This window comes from Macaca nemestrina, chromosome X (genome assembly GCF_043159975.1).
Source record: "Macaca nemestrina isolate mMacNem1 chromosome X, mMacNem.hap1, whole genome shotgun sequence".
Lineage (NCBI taxonomy): Eukaryota > Metazoa > Chordata > Mammalia > Primates > Cercopithecidae > Macaca > Macaca nemestrina.
In genome coordinates, this window is record NC_092145.1 from 107,582,241 (window position 1) to 107,588,510 (window position 6,270).

Here is a 6,270-nt window from a genome sequence, read left to right on the forward strand (position 1 = left end):
TTTTGCAATGTTGGCCAGGCTTGTCTCGAACTCCTGGCGTCAAATGATCCACCTGCCTCAACCTCCCAAAGTGTTGGGATTATAGGCATGAACCACAGCGCCCAACCGGATTTTTAAGCCAGATTTTTTTTAGAGTGCATGTAGTAAAATCTAGTCTTGAAATTTAGTTATAGCTGCTATGCGTTCTTTCATTTCCCATTTTTGCCTTCTGGTAGAAAATGCACTCTAGTAATCACTAGGGAAATTCATGCAAGGAAATGTGTAGGAGGAAAGCATATTGATACATTCCTCAAAGACATTCCCTCCATAAAATGTAAAGAATATTTTTGTACATATCTATTTTTCACTATCTCTGATTTTTATTTATGGAGTTTCACTCTTGTCACCCAGGCTGGAGTGCAATGGCGCAATCTCGGCTCACTGCAACCTCCGCCTCCTGGGTTCAAGCAGTTCTCCTCTGCAGCCTCCCGAGTACCTGGGATTACAGGTGCCCACCACCACGCCCAGCTAATTTTTGTATTTTTAGTAGAGACAGGGTTTTACCATGTTGGCCAGGCTGGTCTTGAACTCCTGACCTCAGGTGGATCCACCTGCCTCGGCCTCCCTAAGTGCTGGGATTACAGACGTGAGCCACTGCACCTGGTCACCCTGAGCTCCTTGACCTGTATCATTTAGCACACCTTTTGGTAGGACCAGGAGATCCCTGAGCCTGGTTTGACAAGGCCACCATAAATGAGGATTTAGGTAATGCTCCTAGAAATAACACCTGCTCAGGATATGTAAAAGTCCCAGAAATAGGATAGTGTCTTTTAAAGGCTATCCCTGAAGTTTACCCCCTTACAATTACTAGAGAAGAACCCAATCCTGTTGACAAAGGCAGGATGAACCTGTCTCTAACTATAGAGACCAATTAGATACTACCATCAGGAATGCTAGAGGTTGGGCATTAATGCTGATACCGCCAGGGAGTTCTCCACCTTTTTTGTTAATGGCCCTAAGCCTGAAATATCAGCTGCTGTTCAGAAGCAGAAAATAGGTGGGCAGGTCATACCCATCCATGAGTTACAACACTCAGCTCAGTATTTTGAAGAAAGTATGATAAATGAGGAGAAAACTGCACGCACAGTCTTATGGTCCTCAACTTCACCTGAGGGAAACACAAGGGCCTCTACAAATACAACACAGCTAGACAAGCATGTGTGCCAATGCTGTGGTTTAAAATTTCGGTATTCTATGGAAACAACAGGGTTTCATACCTGCTGCTGGTACTGGTATTAAGTGTGGTGAGCAAGATTGAGCTTTACTAGAAACCTTGCTCCAGGAATTGGCTGTAAGTGTAGTCAAAGCTCCTACTAGGAAATAAACCTGTGAAACAAAAGGAAAGTCCTTGGCTGGTATGCTAAACAATTTGTTCTCATTCAAATTCAGCAAACTAGTGATGGTCTGGTTCCTCCAGACCACTTATTTATTTATTTATTTATAATTTAAGTTCTGGGTTACATGTGTAGAATGTGCAGTTTTATTACATAGGTATACACGTGCCATGGTGGTTTGCTGCACCCACCAACCCATCACCTACATTAGGTATTTCTCCTAATGCTCTCCCTCCCCCAGCCCCCTGCCCCCCGACAGGCCCCGGTGCGTGATGTTCCCCACCCTGTGTCCATGTGTTCTCATTGTTCAACTCCCACTTATGAGTGAGAATATGCGGTGTTTGGTTTCCTGATCTTGTGATAGTTTGCTGAGAATGATGGTTTTCAGCTTCATCCATGTCCCTGCAAAGGACAGGAACTCATCCTTTTTTATGGCTGCATAGTATTCCATATGTGCCACATTTTCTTTATCCAGTCTATCATTGATGGGCATTTGGGTAGGTTCCAAGTCTTTGCTATTGTGAATAGTGCCACAATAAACATATGTGTGCATGTGTCTTTATCATAGAATGATTTATAATCCTTTGGGTATATGCCCAGTAATGGGATTACTGGGTCATATGGTATTTCTAGTTCTAGATCCTTGAGGAATCGCCACACTGTCTTCCACAATGGTTGAACTAGTTTCCAGTCCCACCAACAGTGTAAAAGCATTCCTATTTCTCCACATCCTCTCCAGCATCTGTTTCCTGACTTTTTAATGATTGCCATTCTAACTTGTGTGAAATGGTGTCTCATTGTGGTTTTGATTTGCATTTCTCTAATGACCAGTGATGATGAGCATTTTTTCATATGTCTGTTGGCTGCATAAATGTCTTCTTTTGAGAAGTGTCTGTTCATATCCTTTGCCCATTTTTTTATGGGGTTGCTTTTTTCTTGTAAATTTGTTTGAGTTCTTTGTAGATTCTAGATATTAGCCCTTTGTCAGATGAGTAGATTGCAAAAATTTTCTCCCATTCTGTAGGTTGCCTGTTCACTCTGATGATAGTTTCTTTTGATGACGATAGCATTGAATATAAATTACTTTGGGCAGTATGGCCATTTTAGTTTAATTAGATCTCATTTGTCAATTTTGGCTTTTGTTGCCATTGCTTTTGATGTTTTAGACATGAAACATCATGCCTTTGCCCATGCCTACATCCTGAATGGTATTGCCCAGGTTTTCTTCTAGGATTTTTATGCTCCTAGCTCTTACGTTTAAGTCTTTGATCCATCTTGAGTTAATTTTTGTATAAGGTGTAAAGAAGGGATCCAGTTTCAGTTTTCTGCATATGGCTAGCCAGTTTTCCCAACGTCATTTATTAAAGAGGGAATGTTTTCCCCATTGCTTGTGTCAGGTTTGTCAAAGATCAAATGGTGGTAGATGTGTGGTGTTATTTCTAAGGGAGGCCTCCGTTCTATTCCATTGGTCTATATATCTGTTCTGGTACCAGTATCATGCTGTTTTGGTTATTGTGGCCTTGTAGTAAAGTTTGAAGTCAGGTAGCGTGATGCCTCCAGCTTTGTTCTTCTTGCCCAGGATTGTCTTGGCTATGCAGGCTCTGTTTTGATTCCATATGAAGTTGAAAGTAGTTTTTTTCCAATTCTGTGAAGAAAGTCAGTGGTAGCTTGATGACGATAGCATTGAATATAAATTACTTTGGGCAGTATGGCCATTTTCACGGTATTGATTCTTCCTATCCATGAGCATGGAATTTTTTTCCATTTGTTTGTGTCCTCTCTTATTTCCTTGAGCAGTGGTTCGTAGTTCTCCTTGAAGAGCCTCCAGACCACTTCTATGAAATCTTGGGAAAACTGCGGTCACAAGCATTCGATTCTATAAAAGAGATAAGGGAGAATGGCAGTTCCTCAAAAAATTAAACATAGAATTACAATATAATCCAGCAATCCCACTTCTTGGTATATACCCAAAAGAACTGCAGTCAGGGACATGACCAGATATTTGTACACCCATTTTCATAGCAGCATTATTCTCAATAGCCAAAATGTGGAAGCAACCCAAGTGTCCATTGACAGATGAATAGATACACAAAATGTAGTATATAAATACAATGGAGTATTATTCAGCCTTAAAAAGGAATGGCATTCTGACACATGCTACAACATTAAAAAACCTTGAAGTCATACTAAGTGAAATAAGGCAGTCACAAAGACAAACATTATATAATTTCACTTATATGAGGTATTTAGAGTAGTCACATTCATACAGACAGGGAGTAGAACAGTGGTTGCCAGGGGCTGGAAGGAGGGGGGAATATGGAGCTATGGTACAGTGGGGACAGAGTTTCAGTTTTGCAAGATGAAAAGAGTTCTGGAGATGGATGGTGGTGGTGCCTGCAGAACAATGTTAATGTACTCAATAGAACTGAACTGTACACTTAAAAATGGTTAAAATAGTAAATTTTATGTTATGTATATTTTACTACAGTAAAATAAGATATTGGAAGAAACCCAATGTTCCCTCCTATCAGATGGGCAATGGAGATACCAAGACTGCTGTTTGGCCTCTCCAGTCTGAATTGGAGCTTGATGAAAAACGTGTAGGCTATGATCCATTATAGTAAACAAACTTGAAAACTCCTCTGGGCCAACACTGGTGGGGAATTTTATTTGAGTAGCAGATGACGTCCCCAGGGTATGTTCCACCTGCAACACTTTGTAATCCTGGACAAACTGTAAATGTGGGACATGGACAGGAATCACAGCTCCAGGGACCTTTTGAAGATTTACAGATGGACTTCATACAACTCCCTGCATCACAACACATTTAATCTCCTGAATTCCCTTGCTCTAAGGCAACAGCTCTTGCTATGACTTTTAAGAAAATTAGAATTTATACTTCCTATCTGGAGAATCTCTACTTACTCATTTTACTGAAATTATAATTAAGAAACTTTGTAAGGTGTTTCCTGTTAGCCAAAAATTATACTATCACTACCAACTTGTATCCTCACTCTGCTATTTCTGTTTTCTCTCCTTGTTCTCCCCATTTCCTGCTCCCTTTCTCCTATGCCGTTACTCAATACCCCAAATCTTTCTCATTTTCTTGCTCAGGCTTGTGAAGCTAATGTCACCTATTGGCTCTGCTCACCTTTTCCTGACAATTGTATTTTACAACTCCTCCATTTCCTACCCTGGAAGAAATCTCTCCACCAGTACTGCTGCCATTTGAGGCACATTCCCATACAAACTGGACCTCTGACAACTCTCCAAAATGAACACACCCTACCCAGGATACGCACCAAAGGAGATGAACTTGTTTTTATCCAAAGGAAGTATTTGTTTGTAATCATAAATTTGTGGGCCTAAGCTACTGCAAAGGAAACCGGCTAGGTTTTAGCCCAAATGAAGGTGGTGGGTATCTTGGGTTTAGCCCCAACACCAGCTGCACCCAGGAAAGCTACATGACAAATTGTGACAATTGTTTCCCACCCCCCCCCCCCAACCGGAGAATACCCAAGCGATTCATACTTTGTTGTGGGTTCACTGGCTTTTTAATTTTATTTTTTTTATTTTTTAACCAGCCAATTGAATAGTCATGTTATCTTATCCATCTCTTTCTCCCTTTCTGATTATACATTTGGATAGAGTTTTGACAACTTATCACCATTTTAGAAGTAGAGTAAAACTCTCACTCCTGGACAGAACAGTCCATTGTCAGGAGTGAGAACATCCCTCTGTAAAACAGCCATTCTCTCCAGGAGATGAACAGGAACTGTCTGAAGAAGCTAAAAGACTTGGAATGATTTTAGATGTATTCTCCCCCAACAGGGACAGGTCTCAGTTTGCAGGCTTTTCTGGCCAAGCAGCTCTGTGGGTTACTGAAGAAGCTCAACCCAATGCCTGAGTTTTCCATGCTCTCATTCACGAAGCCAACCAAGTCACCAGTGATGTCACGAAAAATATTAACACAATCACTCAAGAAATACCAGAACTCCAGAGGCTGTTTTCCATCATCAGCTAGCATTAGCCCTCATCCCGGCAGATCTAGGAGATGGATGTACTTGTGCAGTTGTCAATGACGACTGCTGTACATATATCCCCCAACACCCTTCTGATGTCTTTTTGATGAATCGCCACCTAGTCCTGATCTCTGGGACCTCTGGGTTATCATTGAGTGGCTGAGAATATGACTTTTTCCCTTGAATTCCCAACAGGGATACAGTCCTGGGGATGCACTGCTTTTCCAAGAAATACTGATAATTTTTTTTTTTATTCTCATAGGAATACTCCTCATGAAGTCTATCCAATCACATCTAGTTAAGACCAGCAGCATTCTCCTGTCCAAATGGATGATCCATGCTACGACTAAGAAACAGAAGACCAAATAACAAACTGCTCCTCAGATCTACTATGGAGGCCTTCTTGGCTTGATTCCTGAATATTATATATCTTTATAATTTTCTCTCCAAAAAAGAATATGCTGGCAATGAAAGGAATTCATCTTGTCTAAGAGGAGAGACTGGAAAACTAATTTATTTTGAGTTAGGGTCTCACTCTGTTGCCCAGGCTGGAGTGCAGTGGTGCAATCTCGGCTCACTACAACCTCTGCCTCCTGGGTTCAAGTGATTCTCGTGCCTCAGCCTCCCAAGTAGCTGGGACTACAGTCACGTGCCACCACACCTGGCCAATTTTTGTATTTGTAGTAGATATGGGGTTTCACCATGTTGGCCCAGCTGGTCTCAAACTCTTGACCTCAAGTGATCCTCCCACCTTGGCCTCCCAAAGTGCTGGGATTTGTTTTTAATTTTTAAAAATTAGCCAGGTATGGCTGGGCGTGGTGGCTCTCGCCTGTAATCCCAGCACTTTGGGAGGCTGAGGCAGGCGGATTATGAGG

General features: G+C 41.6%; 1 protein-coding gene across 2 annotated transcripts in view; it reads left to right on the forward strand.

Annotated features, from left to right (window-relative positions):
- The window catches only part of LOC105493795 (protein FAM156A/FAM156B), a 31,107-nt gene extending 25,178 nt beyond the window's left edge, over nucleotides 1-5,929 (forward strand). For both annotated transcript variants that reach the window (XR_011618466.1, XR_011618470.1), the window contains one exon: nucleotides 5,658-5,929. The gene's annotated coding sequence lies outside the window, so the exon portion shown is untranslated. The remainder of the gene's footprint in view (nucleotides 1-5,657) is intronic.
- Nucleotides 5,930-6,270: the final 341 nt, after the last annotated feature.